Source organism: Anticarsia gemmatalis, chromosome 12, assembly GCF_050436995.1.
Source record: "Anticarsia gemmatalis isolate Benzon Research Colony breed Stoneville strain chromosome 12, ilAntGemm2 primary, whole genome shotgun sequence".
Lineage (NCBI taxonomy): Eukaryota > Metazoa > Arthropoda > Insecta > Lepidoptera > Erebidae > Anticarsia > Anticarsia gemmatalis.
Window position 1 is genome coordinate 11,120,924 of NC_134756.1, and position 15,788 is coordinate 11,136,711.

The 15,788-nt window shown below is 31.5% G+C and overlaps 2 protein-coding genes across 2 annotated transcripts in view; one reads left to right on the forward strand and one right to left on the reverse strand.

Moving 5' to 3' along the window:
- The window catches only part of LOC142977021 (uncharacterized), a 111,612-nt gene extending 110,197 nt beyond the window's left edge, over positions 1–1,415 (reverse strand). Inside the window, exon 1 of the mRNA XM_076120686.1 lies at positions 1,278–1,415. The gene's annotated coding sequence lies outside the window, so the exon portion shown is untranslated. The remainder of the gene's footprint in view (positions 1–1,277) is intronic.
- An 808-nt stretch (positions 1,416–2,223) lies between these two features.
- The window catches only part of LOC142977066 (odorant receptor 4-like), a 35,034-nt gene continuing 21,469 nt past the window's right edge, over positions 2,224–15,788 (forward strand). The window contains exon 1 of the mRNA XM_076120756.1: positions 2,224–2,336. The gene's annotated coding sequence lies outside the window, so the exon portion shown is untranslated. The remainder of the gene's footprint in view (positions 2,337–15,788) is intronic.

The window sequence follows — 15,788 nt, forward strand, 5'->3', positions numbered from 1 at the left end:
TTAAACGATTAGCAACATATATTTGTTACACCTTGTTTAACATGTTACCGCTTAATACATTTTACCTTTCCACGCGTGTAGAAGTCAGTCTTAGTCATTAGATAGTCATTGATACTGCAGTTGTTAAGTCAAGTCAAATGCTAAATAACAATTAGAAAAAAAATACTACCTAAACCTTATGTTATCAAAGAGTAATTATCAAAATTTTAAAAATAACTGCAATCATCAACTACCAATTACTCTGATAATAATATTAAACATTACGTATACAGTATGTGTCCAATATAATTATATGTATTAAATCTATTAACGAATAACAAAGTTATAAAGGCTTCATTATCACCGACGGAAATGTTTTGTAAATTTTCAGCATGAATTTGTATTCGCGATAGTTTTAACTTACAAATTGTTTTATTTATTTCACGTTTTTTGTAACATGTCACATGTGTTTTAACTAAGTAATTAAAATAGTTCGTATCAAAAATAAGCTTTGTTAATATTTTATAAAATTAATGGTATAACTTTGTTACAAATATTGATATAATGATAATTACGTCACGAAATAACGTTAAGATCAAATCACATTTTTTCATATAAATATTTCAAAATCTTATATTTGAGGTTCCAACACCCACATCTTCATAAATATCTAAAATACATTTAAACTCATAAATATTTCATCGAATATATCAAATATTATGTCAAAGTATATCAGTATCAAACTAGGGTCCAGAAAAGCTTTTCTTTTCCATACAAAAATAACCTCATATTTTATGGACATCAATTTTGTTAAGTAAGCATATGTATGTCACATCCCAACCTTCACTCACAAAATCTTCATTGTACTAAAAGTATTCGACCATCAAAAGTTCTCTATAATATCATTACATATTTATATCTTTGGCTCTATAACTAATTATCTATAACCGAATTTCATGGGTCACTGAAATTTTCGACACTTCAACGCTTCCAATCAGAAAATCGTTTTGTCCACTGAATTATAAAGCTTAGGTTATATTCGTACCTCAACTTCCATTTCTTTCAAGCCATAAAGCAATTTATAGTCACGAAAAAGACGCATAAAAATGTCAATTGCAAAAATTCAAAATCCTTACCAACCGTAAGCGAAACAAATCGTGTAATCTCCAATAAATAATCTCCTCTGAAAATCGCGCGTTCTTAACAATAACAGGAAATATTTTATCATATGAATACGTTATTGGCACTTCAAAAACATTTAACACTAGAATATTTATAAAAAAAATCACTTCACTCACCGTTTATTTATTTAATCACATTTGCAGCACGAAGAACTAGGTTAAGCAGATAACGGTGTTTAACTTTGAAGATAGCCGTAGTTTAACCGCGAGATACGCACACACACGCAAAGTACGTCTGTACCGAATAGTAGCCCGCGTAGCACTGGGAGCCGCGCAGTCTCCGAATCAAGCCCGTAGCAGTTCCCAAATGACTCCCGTAGCCGATACCGCGTTAGCGTCGACGCTACGAGCGCTACGAACGCTACGAACTCATAAATTATGATAAACGCGTTTATTTAATTACGCGATGGGCGACATTTTTTCAGTGACAAAAAAATTCAAGTAACCCAATAGAATAACAATTTTGATCTTGTTTATATTGAATTTGGGTCGCATTTTCTTTGAGATAGAACCATAACAATAAAAATACTCGTTCACATCGATAGTGAGCATCAAATGTTTTTATTATTTTTTAGATATTTCCTGTCGATATGGGAACAATATAAAAAAGTTATATTTTAATAGTGATAAGACTGACTGTTAACAATTTTTAACAATAATTAAGACATACAATTTGAATAACCTGATTAGAAGTTTTCTTTAAACAATGTCTACGACCGTTAATCAAAATTGTAGTACAAATGTCACAATTATTTAATTAGTTGAAATTTGAATATGACGATTCTAAACTAGGTTCATGAGTCTGAATATATATCATGTGTCAATTTGATTTATAGATTGAATTACTACTAGCACTAAACGTAACAAATCAATGGAGGTTTATGTTTAATGAATTTAGTCTAAATATGATTGACCTAAATTAATGGTTTATTAATTATATACGAAATTTGAATAATTTAATACGTGCATGTAATTTTCAGGCTTAAAATGTAATTGAAATAACAGTAGCTGTTATTAAATTACTTCGTAGCTGTGCTACGGCGTAGCGAAAACTACAGCGTAGCATAAACTCTACGACGTATAAGAGTGCACAGAAACTTACAAGTTGATTTCCCGACTGGATTACAATCGCAGTTCTTATTCACCTTACTTGATGGAACTTAATGTTTTAATACAGTAAGTCTTATAAATATTAAGTGCACTATTTAATAATTAATTAAAGATTTTTTAACTTACCACAATTTTGCAGGACTTAATAATGTTGTTAATATTACTGAGTTCTAAATGTATTTTGACCTTATAAATATCTAACATATTTAGTCATCCAGTTGATCGGGAACAATATTTTTTTCCTGTGATTGGCCCGATTGATAGAGTGACGAAATAACTACTTTTAGAATTTTTCACCCGAAAACAATTTACTACTTAACATAATTATAGTTTACTATTTTGTTGAAAATAATATTACCGTATTTCACGTGATAACCAAGCATGCACTCATATTGGGTCAAAGGTATTAAGTGCCATTAAGATACGAAAATAGCCTATTGAATTGGTTCGGGATTGACGACCGAAAAGCCCTATGGGGGGTATGTCAAAGGTATGGATACATGGATATTGGGAAAGCTGGATACCACCACCAGTTCATGAGTGGCCATAGGTACCTAAAATTGTGTCAATGCTATCCGACAACCAAAGTTAGTAGCCATATTCAAAATGTAGTCATTTATTTATACAGGTCGGAGTTGACAATTAGGATAGTCGTTAAAATTACGGTTCTTTTTATGTCATGTATTTGAATTATCCTGTATTGCGTAGTATATATTATTCTTTTCGTTTCTAAAGGTTATAAGTAAAAAATATGAAATAAGCGTGCTAATATTCTATACTTGAGATTACATCACATAAGAATTTAAATGCTATTTAAATCGTGATCATGTTTATTTAATATCTGTGGTTATAGGGCAATGATTCATTATAACCATGTTTTGACGAGCTATGTACATCTGACATATATACGTTTTTTATCGTATCTTTGCGGATGTTTATATTAGACTTGAGTTGTATGTATTCATTAACAAGATATGTACGAGAGCAAAACTAAAACTGATTTGGTAGCTTGCTCCATATAAATATAAACATAGGCTCGTCCTCTTACTTGAAACTAAAATAGTATATGGCAAAATGTGGGTATATTTTATACTCTTCTTATTACCTTTGAGTGCTATAAGACGTCTTGTTATGAAGTTGTGACCGCTAGAGTCATAGTGTCGAAAACTGGAAATTTATATTTTCACAATAATAATATTTATATATTCTAAATAAAACGTTTCCATATCTCATATATTAGGTACAATTGTTCATAAAAGTGGCTCATTGAATACGTTGGGATTGACGACCGCGGAGCTCCATGGGGGGTATGTCAAAGTACGATTGCAGGTCAATGATTGTTTACTCTGCCCCATATTTTGATATCACGTTGTGTCGTTCTGAAAAAACATGAATATATCGTGTTTGAATATCTACGGCAATAGAGACTAAAGGGCAAAGCCCTTGTTACTACGTTAAGGAAGCTTAGCTACCTTATATCCTATTGATAGGTGGCTTAGTTTCTGTTTTTTGTAAAGACAACTCCCGCACAAAAAAATACTCTTATGTCGCAGTGACGTTTACTAACACACAAACAACGGACACAAAGCACAACTATTTATGAATCGCACAAATAATTGTTCCGCGTAGGAGTCGAACGGGGTAGTGGCGTGGCAACCACCTTAACCACTGCGCCACAGGTGCCGTCAAACTCTAGATTCTTATGTTTGGAGACCGCGTTAAAAGTCAATTGTTGTCACTTACTGCTTCCGTGGCGCAGTGGTTTAGGTCACCACGCCGCTACCATTGCGTCGGGAGGTCGTCGGGTTTGATTCTCACACGGGATAATTATTAGTGCGATCCAAAATAATTGTTTCGGGTCTGGTTGTACTTTATGTCCGTTGTTTGTATGTTTGTCAAAGTCCCCGCGACACAAGAGCAACTCTTAGTGCGGGAGTTGTCTTTTATAAAAATTAAAAAAACAAACTAAAGAGATCGTGTAAATCATCATTAGGCAAAGTCGATGGCTTTTTCGAGTAGGTGGGATTTGACAACCATATAAAACAATAAAAAATCGTTTACCAAACCTACTGAAAACGATATGTGACACAGAAACATTTAAAGCAGGAAATATTTAGTTATGTTTTTGACAATACTACATTGGCTTTTGTCTGTGCAAGTACGTTAAAAGTTACCTCGAAATTTTACCATACAGCTCGCTTAAAATGTATAAACTGTTAAAGCGTTTGCAGTTTTTTACAATTAACTAGAACGTGTTTATCGTTCATAATATACTTAGAAAAAGCCTTTAAAGTGTAGTAAAAGTAATTTAATATTTCATTTGATTCACGCGATTCCTGGAATTTGGTCCAGACTCCAGTAGTTTTTAAACTTAGATATTTGTCTATAAAAACAAACAAATGGTTCTCTTCTGCTACCGTGAAACAAACGTTTATTTTACTGGTATATGTTACTCACATTTATGATTTATTACTAACGGATTCAAAGTGGCATGGCGACAATATTATTAGTAGTGCAAGTTGTCATTTTAATATCTACGTTAATGATATTTTTTGCATATAATGCATAATAATATGTTGTAAGCAAACATACATACATACGGCACGTAAAAAGTCGGTAACGGTTGTTGTCTACTAAGATAACAGTCGTTAAGCCATGTCAAATGTCTCTCGGGCGGCTTGAACAACATTAATACTAGGTTGACTACTAATCATGCGACAAACAAACAAACAGCATACATATTATTATATGGTAGCATACTGCTCGACTCGAGAATCAAACCTATTACGCGTTTCATAAGCAGTCGTTTCAAATCAAGCAATACCGAAATACTAACAATACTATGAATTCATTAGAAACTACCTAAGCTCTAGCAGTAATGAGATTGATTTCTCGCTAAATATGTTTGTTACCGATGTGATGACGAACGCTCTGTTCCGGTATATTGGATTAAAGGTTATTGTACTTTGACATAGCGTTAACCCTTGAACGGTATTGCTATTATCTAGGCCATATCTAGGGATCGTTGCCAACCTCCTGGTTACTATTGATAGTACTCATAAAGACATTTAAAAAAACATAATAGTAGTTACTTCAAACTGGTTGATACTATGATTCTTGAAAAGAATTACGTATATTTTTAAAGACAACTTCTGCACTAAGAATTGCTTTTTTGTCGCGGAGACATTAACAATCATACAAACAACGGACACAAATTACAACCAGACCAAAGACAACAATTTGTGGATTGCACAAATAAATTGTTGTTCATTTATGACCTTAATGCAGTATCAGATTAGCATGCCTTATATTCTTGTACCAAAGCTAAAATATTTTTTTTTAACATACAGGTTTTGATAAGAAACAAAAGAAATTTCAACGACCTACCCGGCAATTTTCTACAATCGGAACCATCGAGTATCGAAGTTTGACATTTAAAATGCACTGCAAAAATAGTTTATCCGACGTCCTTTAGAGGCGCTGCTCAGAATTTCGTACAAATTTTTCCGATAGCTAGCCGGTTGTCCCTACTAGATGAAAGTAGAGAATCGGGCTACTGGTGTTGATATAATTGAACTCGCAAGTACAGATGATCATCAGGCACACTATTCTTCAGACCACCGTTTGTTATCATATACTAGTTCATAGTGCGGTTGCCGAGATATCACTGTACAAGATTATCTAACAATATCATATGATACAAACGTGACGTTTCCATATTGATGACGTCACGGTGTAAGTGAATTAAACGGTCGAGTTATCATTGATATCCCTAGAGGTAGGGATATGCACGACAATTGATATTGTTACTGGTAGTTTGATATTGTTTGATACGAATGTTCTAGGTATATGAATTAAAATAAATGTTATGAACTTAAAAACCATCCAAGCGATATATAACTTCATATTACACGGACAGGTTTGATCCTCGAGTCGAGAAAGATCCTATTACCTTAGTGTTTTCCCAATTCTGTTGCATTATTATCAAAAATAGCTAAATGAGTTCCATCTACATACATGTTGTACCGAAATTAGTCATAATTTTCGAAACCCATTACATGGAACCATGAATACGAAATAAAAAGTTGCCATCTTACGATATTTTTCCCGGTTAAACAAATTATTAAGTTAAAAACAATTTGTGATCGCATTCTTTCTTGTGTCACAAGATACAAAATGCGATGCTCAAGAAAACTTCTTCATAATAATAATAATAATATTGTAATGTTACGGAATTTGACTACGATTTTTTTTCCAAAAGGATCTCAATTTCACTGGTTATTCCACTAATTGGATTGCGGAAGTCAGATGATACTCGCCTCGAATAAATATTAGAAATTGGTACAACTCAGTGAGTTGGAACACGATTTAAATTATAACTGGCCTTCTGTTACGAAGGCGGGTTAAACTAATTTATTCGGAAAAATCGTATGGAACTTTCTAATTATTATTTTATTAACTTTTTTGGGACCGCTCACGTGGAATTTCTTTTTGTGGAAAACGAAGGAAATGTTTTTCTTCGGGTTGTAATAATAACATTTAAACAATAGGCTTTAATCTTAATTTTGGTTGAACATAACGTATCTTAATTAAATAATCAGGAAGAGAATAATTAATAGAAGTACAAAAGAGGAAAATTAAGGAACATTAAATTAATAAAATTCAAGAAAAAAAGAATAATGGTACGTTTTTCAGTTCATGGATTAGTGTTGGATAGCCTAACTGGCAGATAGTGATAGCAAATGTATTAAAAACAAATGTCAAAATATTTATTACCTTATGCTAAGCGATTTTATTTCTAAGGAGACATACACCTTTGATAAACATAAACTTTTCAACTATTATTAAATCTGACTTAAATTTAGATATAACCGGCGTAATAGGAAATTGATTTCGCTTCTGAGAACTATTGAAAACCAAATATAGAACAATTTATTCAGTCTATAAATAAGTATGTCAAACTATGACGTCACGATAATTATACAGAATGTTTAACTCAGGGAAGACGTGATGACGTAAGCAATGCATAATAATTATATAATGTGACGCAAGTGACGTCAGTGTGACACAAAATTTATACGTTTCCTTAGAATGTTAAGATATATTTACTTAGTGAGCCTATTTTCATTATAATACTAGCCATTCAGTGCCTCGATTCTCTACTACTATCGACTACCGACAACCGAACTGTCATCGAGAAATTTTGTATGAAAATCTGATCAGCGCCTCTGGCGGGTGTCGTAGGAAACATTTTGGCAGTACATTCTAAATGTCAAAATTTCGATAGCTAGCCGGTTGTCGGTACTCGATAGTTGTACAGAATCGAGGTACAGTATGTATCTTTTAACATAGGCTTTTGTTTTTAATTGAAACCTATCGAAATTATAAATACTAAGTCTATTCCTAGCACGGAAATAGCTGAAGACCCTGGATGAAGCACAGGCTAATTTTAACATACCAACATTTTATTGAATACATAATATATCTCATGTAAGTGCATGACAGCACAGTACAAAGTTTAATATTCTTGCTAAGAACACTATATCTTAAGATGATACGTATTCCAAGAATAGGTAAATTCCTCTTGCTACCTCTATTAGAAGTGTACGGATTTTAGGAATCCTTGGTTAGTAACTAAACTTCACTCACAGACAAAATCATCCAGGCGTTAATAGGAAGCACTAATTTTCTGTTGGACGCACAATAATTGTAGTTTCAATAGTTCACAGTGGTAGTTAAATAACCTAATTATATTCAGCCAGCAAACACAATTCAAGAGATTTCTGACTGTTGCGTAGGTCACGATCAGTACGCAAAAATATGTGATCCCGTGTCAAGCGTATCAAGTGTCAAGCGTTTTCTTAGGTTTTCTTCGTGAAAAGGTCTTCGTGTATCAGGAAGCAAGTATTCATCGTTCCCGCGTCATATCTCCCTTGACTTAACTTTAACTATATTTATGATACGTACCATTATGATGGAATAGAAAGTGTAGTTTAGAATTGTAAACACACTTAGCAACTTTAATAAACAAACTCTTGTGCTATTGGTTAGTTCCAATAAAACAAACCACGGTTACTGAATATAGATTAAAAATACTTTAATAAAAACTATCTCTTGGCATTCAGTAACCTTGTATGTACCTTAAATATCTTGTCATGTATAATATGTATTATTGTATACCTTGTACTACAACTAACATCATCCAAACGTCAAACCGTCACTCCAAAATCAGGGTTACCTATTCAAACAATATACAAGTACTAATAAAACAGCTCAGCTTAAGTAAACCCTTCGTAAGTAAGGTCGTCACGCTAAGCCCAAAGTGTATAATCAATCATTTTACTAAGTGACAGATTTGAGAAAAAATATTAGTTGAAATCTAATAGAAAAGTACGAGATTGGTTCTTAAGTAATTTGGGAGTTTTAGTTTTTATCTTACCATCTTTTGTGATTCTTCTGTACATATTTCATCGTGAATAGAATATTTTTGGCGAGATATCTCTATCTGATTTTTGTACTATTTTCCCTGGCGACGCGGTCTTTGATTGTGATAGTTTTTTTGTGCCTTTGAAATGGATTTTTTTAAGTGATAGATCTGGGTTTTACTTGTTTAAATTTACGCAGATTTTGAACTGTTACACTATGACAAAGGTAGTATATTAGACTTCATTCAACATTTTTACTGCAGTAAAAATATTAGGCAGATTTATAAATCTGCTACACAATTAAAAATACGTTATTTAACATTGATAACTATTGCAACAAGTATCGCGAACATTTATACTACAATAAATGTGGATATTTACAACAGGTTTCCTTTCGCACCAATTAAAAGTGAAGACAACCAAATTGTTTGATTATTGTATTTCTTATCGGTTTATATTTTTTATTTTAAATGTTTTCTTTTCCATAAAACATTTTCTGCAAACTTTTAAGTTTGTGGTTATTAGTATTCCAAACTTTCGCATCTAAGTTTCGCACCTAACTGAAGTGAGCTTCACTATTTCTCTAATTAGTATCAAAACAAATACCCTCATCATGTTTTCATAATTAACATTATTATTTTCTTTAACAGTGTTGGGGTGAATGACCTATGAATGAATGGCGGTAAAAGACAAAGAGACTTAAGCATCGGTTGTTGACATCTATCAGGTGGCTATTGTTGATGTTTTTTTGTAAACAAAAGACTGTCCTGTCATATTTTAGTGATATTATTATATATTGCTAACAAATCCCATGTCAGGTCAGTAAATTAAAAAAATAAATAACAGATAAAGCGTTTGCTAAAAGTAAGTGTATTTTCTCATTTTGTGATAAGCTTAGGAATACAGAAAGTTTGGAGTCTAGTTTTGTTTGTGTGGTACCTTTATTTTTAAATAGCTATTTAGTTGGAAAATGAACATATTAAAGATACAAAAGCAGCCATTGCGCTGCCTGCCGAACGAAAAAAAAAACACAAAGAAACATCAAATCTTAGCAAGGCAAAGATTGACAAGTTTGACATAAATTCACCCTAACATACATAGCTATACCTACATAACTAACACCATATAGTTTGATGAAATATAGGAAAATAATTTCTCATAAACACACGACGTCATTCCCGACAGCAAGTAAACGACCTCTATAAAAGCACGTAAAAGCTAAACTATAACCTTCCATCGCAGTTCAGGTATATGCTTATAAGCAATTTTAATATAATTACGTCACCGGTCCGTACCGCTGCCTTAGTGATATTGCCTCACAAAAAATAGAAGGGCCATTATTAGAGGCTTGGCTTTCCTCTGATAGATAGGTAGGTACAGTTGAGGACAAAAGTGTTAGGCTGATTAACATGTTTTGTAAATAAAAAGTTGATTTTTAATATTTTTTTCTTAAACTTTCGATTAAAGCTTACAATAAGTTGTTCCGTATGTTTGTACTTATATTAATAAAATGGTTAAGTCTATACGAAAAAAAAGGAATTTTACACCTACACTTTATACCTTAAATTGGCTCGTGCAAGATATTATAATAAAAGCGGAAAAAAGAAGGTGATATTGATGTTATCAATAGGAGCAAAAATGGAGCTTTCTTACACAATTACTAATATAAATTGAATTAGTATGTATTTAATTATGTTAGTACTTTATAAGCTAATAACCTCAAGCTGAGCCAAATAGCCGGCTTATTATGCTCCATATAATAATATTTGTATCTAATAAGTCGAATACACATCTTCAAGTAAGCTTGCAATGCAGTCTGTACTCCTCAAACGTAGAAAGAAAAGCCTTATCAAGGAGGAAAGTAATGAGTTACAAAATCCCTACTTTTTACATTTGCAAGCAGAAAATTTATATTTGTTGTCTAATAAAACTATGCAATTCTCTTGGAAAATATACAAAGCAAAAAACCATTTTCATTAACGATATTGCTTTTACAATGTTATAACAAACATCGTTATTTTTTCATTCTAATGGACTCCCATCACGTTAATTATAAAGTTTAAAACATAACTAAGCTGCTATCGCCATTAATTAAATTTTCACTGGAATCGATACAGTGCAATAGTTCAATAACATTCGTATTAAAGAAACAACTTTTGTGAGAAGATAATTAGATTTCTGACTGCATTTGTTTAAAAAAGTAAGTGTGTTCGGCAACTTTTTGTTCTACAAAAATGCGAGTAAAGTAATGTGCACTAAATGTATCCCTATTTCAAAATTAGTATTGATTTAATATAGTTTATCCATTATTGTGAAAATATACCAAACCTATGAATTAAAGGTACATACACATTTTTTACATTTTATTTTAAGTGTGGTATGTTAGCTGTACTAGATCCATTTTTTGTATTTGTAAGTATGCTGTATTGACGATCTTTTGTTAGTTTTTTATTTCTTTTGCTGCACCTTAGTTAAATAATAACATATAGGTTCATCAATAAAAATTCTTCATTCAATAAAATTAGATCAATCGCCGAGTCTGTTACCCCAGCAACAATAAGTTGCAAGTCTATACAAACTTAAGCTGTTCAAATTCATGGTTAAAATCACTGTAAATATACAAATAGCAATTTAATTTAGAGTTCTAAGTATCAAAATTTCGCTAACTTAAAATATTCTTAGCTCACAAACTTTGTTCATTAAAAGAGTGACATCAATTACGTAATTATTTTGAAACGGATTATTTATTATAGTTTTTGAACTGAAATTTCAAAATTAAAATTGATTGATTGCTAGATTTGCAAATATTTATTTATGTGATATATTATTTTTTACTTATAATTTCTAACCATATTATGTATATCATTGGCCAAGGTTTACGATACTAATCAGTATCATTGATCCCATCATCATGACGTCATGAAAAATAAAATATTATGTCAATAATAATAAGATCTCACATTATAAAAATATATTTAAGATTGCGCCTTATTTTTTTAATTTTGAAAGCCTTTGTTGTAATTTAAATAAATAATAACCACCAAGTTTTGTATTAGAGCTAAAACAAAAAACTTAAAGTGGTTGGAATGGCACTAAAATATTTTACCGTTTTCGTCTTTACTGTGGAAATAAGTTAATAGGAAATATTGTAGAAACAAAAAACATCTAATAGAACTCACTTACTACTACAATCCGCTGAACAACTTTTAATTAAATTTCATGAACGAAATAAAACAATGTTTCATTTCCTCCGTTTATATTACGTTTATAAAATTTACCTTCACCTAAATTAGTGCCTTCGGTTTTTTATTAATTTTGATAACCAAGAATAATACGTGTTCTACGTTATCCTTATTCTTAGAATTATACTTTTCTACGTTATTTTACATTGTTCTTCATTATGGAACCTTTAACATCTTTTACCATAAAACTTATAAAACCAAGACTCCTGATACGATGATCCTGATATCGATAGTTCATAAAATTTTACATTACTAAGGTTTATATGCAAACATACCACGACTTTGTATAGTCTTTGTACGTATAGTAAAAGAGACTAAATTAAGTCGTTTCTATTTGTATGATCCCCTCTTCTATAATAATTCACATTTTTCCAACTTGCTGCTGTCACAAACGATACAGTTTAGCCGTAAAGTGTACAAGTGCCCTTACATCCGAAGAGTTTTACCGCTTATTGCCAAAGTCTATGAAGGTTTCAGTTAAGTAGGTACATTTATAAGCTGATTATGACATTACTCAGACCTCCATCTCAGATTTATAGGTTCAATATTTCTACCCACCAGTTAATACGACATAAAAATGTAGGTGAGCGTTGACGAAAGCCGATAGCTATCGTGCGTCGTCCCCGAATTCCATTTATCCACAATATCGGGTTCGGAACGCCTTAAGTATTCTTATCGGCCTAACGACTACCGCCATCTAGGGGCATTACTGAGAAACAAAATTAACTAAAGGTCAGGGTCACTTATGATTTTGGTATGTAATTTATTATATATTTAGTATTCTTGGGAAGATATAACTAGATATTCAGGACATGGTTTCGTTAAATGTCACTTTACGACTTACATTATCATAGAGTAGACCTTGACCCCAGATACAAAGTAAAATATCAATCATTCAACTTATTGTCAAATAGATGTATAAAACTACTTTCAAATCAATTACTTTAACATATTCCATCTAGAACTCGGAATACATGATCAAAGAGGAAAAAGCTATAATATTTTTCTTCGCAATATTTTATGATAATTCAATATTCCTAACACTTTAGTCGTCGTCGGTACAGTACTTGAGTGTTTTGATAGATCATCGGAAATAGCCCCCTTTGTCTCATCTTCCTTACAACTTTCATTCCGAAGGCTTCAAACGAGGGTGATTTATTAATTCCGTTTGCCTTGACAGCCAAATAAGTGAAATATTATATATTTTTGCTTATACTCGCGTTTTTTGTTCGAGGGAGCGGGGAAGTGGTAATTTGGAACAGCTTAATGGCTTGCGATAACTTGTTGAGTATGATAGCTATTTACGTAATAGATGTCTAGTTTTCACAAGTACTTCTATCAATCATAAAATATTTTATTTGAAAGATATAATCATTAAACATTTCTTAAGATTTTAAAACGTTAGAGCTCCGTTTTACATTGTTTTTAGTTATAATCTTAAATTAAAATGTGTGGGAGTTAAATCAGTTACGTTTTTGACCTTTGCATTTTAACCTTTAAGTAAAATAAAGCCTTAGTTCCAACATAGTAGAGAAGGCTTTACTGTTTTTGGCTATCCAAAGTAAAAAGCGGATTTAAAGCGAAGTCATTTTATGATTTTATAATTTATATTATAGTCTCGTCTTAACTAGTGGACTGTGCACGATTATAAGCATTGAAATTCATATCAATGAAATTCTGAATTCATATTTTTGTAAGTAACCTTAAAACTCGATTGTACCCCACTTCCAAACAAGAACCGCAAAAAAATCGTTTCACAAAAGAACAAAGTTTTCCCGTCTGTTGTATTACATTCGAGATCAGCATATAAATCTAATAAACTTCGTGTAACGAAAAACGAGCTAAGTAATAAAGTAATAACAAGTTGTATGAACTTTTCTCACACAATTATTATTTAGTTACTGCTGTTTTTTATAAGATTATGAAGGAACGATGTTGTCTAATTAGTTTGATTTCCCTTGTTTTGGTGTTTGGTTACTGTTGTTTTTCTTCAATGGCGTAAAGACAAAATATAAATTGCAGCTGGTTTAAATTCCATGTAAAGCAAAAAAGTTCATTTTTATTTTTGCGTCAAGAATTTTTAGTGATTCCTGGAGAATATATTTTTGGTGGTGTAGGACTTTAGTGCTTCCAAAAAAGACTACAAAACTGAGTTTAAATTTAAAAGTTAATAATGCGAAGAATTAATTTTATTTTTATTTGAAACAAATTCATAGACTGTCAAATACGTGATGTTTTCTGGACAAATCAAGAATTTTAAACCCCACAGAAAAGAATATTAACATTATTGTGGACCCAAGCTTTTATAAATCTATTTTTGCTTGGCTAAATGTCAATGTACTCGTAAAATTGTGTGAACATTTTATCGATGTCAGCTGTAATTTATACTGTAAATTTTAGTAACCAAAACCGCGAATTACCCTGTCAAAAGCCTTTCATTACAATGTCAAACTAAATTATACAATCTTAAATGTTTAATTAAACGTCCATTTAAAACAAAATTATGCGTTTTTTGACTAAAATTATACTACACATTATTTTTTACGAATATTGTTGATATAGCGTCAGTAATATCCAAAGTTTTAGGCCGAGATGTATGATATTTCATTTGTTTTTTTTTATTTTAGTCACATGTTTAGGCAAGCCTATTGCGATTTACGGCACAAGCTTTCAAACTTTGGGCTACTATTGCTGGAAATATAGCTGGAAAAGTCCGATAATCCATAGCCGTGAATCGAACCTGAGATCTTATGATTAACACTCGGATACACAAACGACCGCACTTAAGAGACAGTTAGTTTTTATATTTAATTTCCAATTCTACAGTTATCGAAACCAATTTTTTGTATATTAAATTTGTCTTACGCACCAAGAACGATTTATGTATTAGAGTAGAATTTATAAACATAAATAGACAAAAAAAAACCAAAACACCTACTACCAGATTACACGAAAATAGTATCCTTAAGACTTTTATAAGGAAAATGTTCAATACGCTTACATCGTGTGCTTCGATTGAAGTTGAGGTATTTTTATATGCCTCATTACCATAATGTGGTCGGATATCATTATTCCTTAGTATACGAGTATTATATACTGTAATAATATATGGATGCTCATTAATTTTGATTGCTTCTATATGTGTCGCAGATGACGGCTTTTCACTGTATAAATCACAAAATCATGTCATTTTCGTGTAAATTAAAAGGACAGGTATGATATTTTTAGTCCTTTATCATCATTTTATTAATATTTTTGTAAAGATTTTGATATAATAGTTTCTTGAACCCCAGATAGTAAACGACATTTCAAATTAAATATTTAATAAAACATATTTCAGGCCAATTAAATAATTTAATTTAACATCATTCCTTTCAATTTAAGCCCCCGATTTCCTTCTATTCGTGGTAAAAAAAGATAAACCCAGATATGATATTGTGATAATTATATTGCATTTATTTGAGCAACATAAGTACACCGCTAATCATCTAAAACCCTGTACTAATACAATTCATATCCAAGTAAAGTCAGCATACGGCCTTCGTATAATTATGACGTCATAACTCTCTTTACTCTTTTGAATCTCAACTACGTGAAAAATATGTAGAACCGCCTATCGGGCAGTGTTCCAAACTGAAAATTTACTAGAGCGCTTAAAACCGTTATGAATTGGCTAGTATACCTTATCAGGCTCTATTCCATATTTTTTCCAGAGGTTGTTAAAATTTGGTTTCATTCCATCATTCATGATTCCATCGATATCGTGTGATATGCGATAAATAAGTGAATATATTATTATGTTTTACGAAATTAAGTGCTGTTGTCTTATTACCTAATACAAGTTGTTCCAA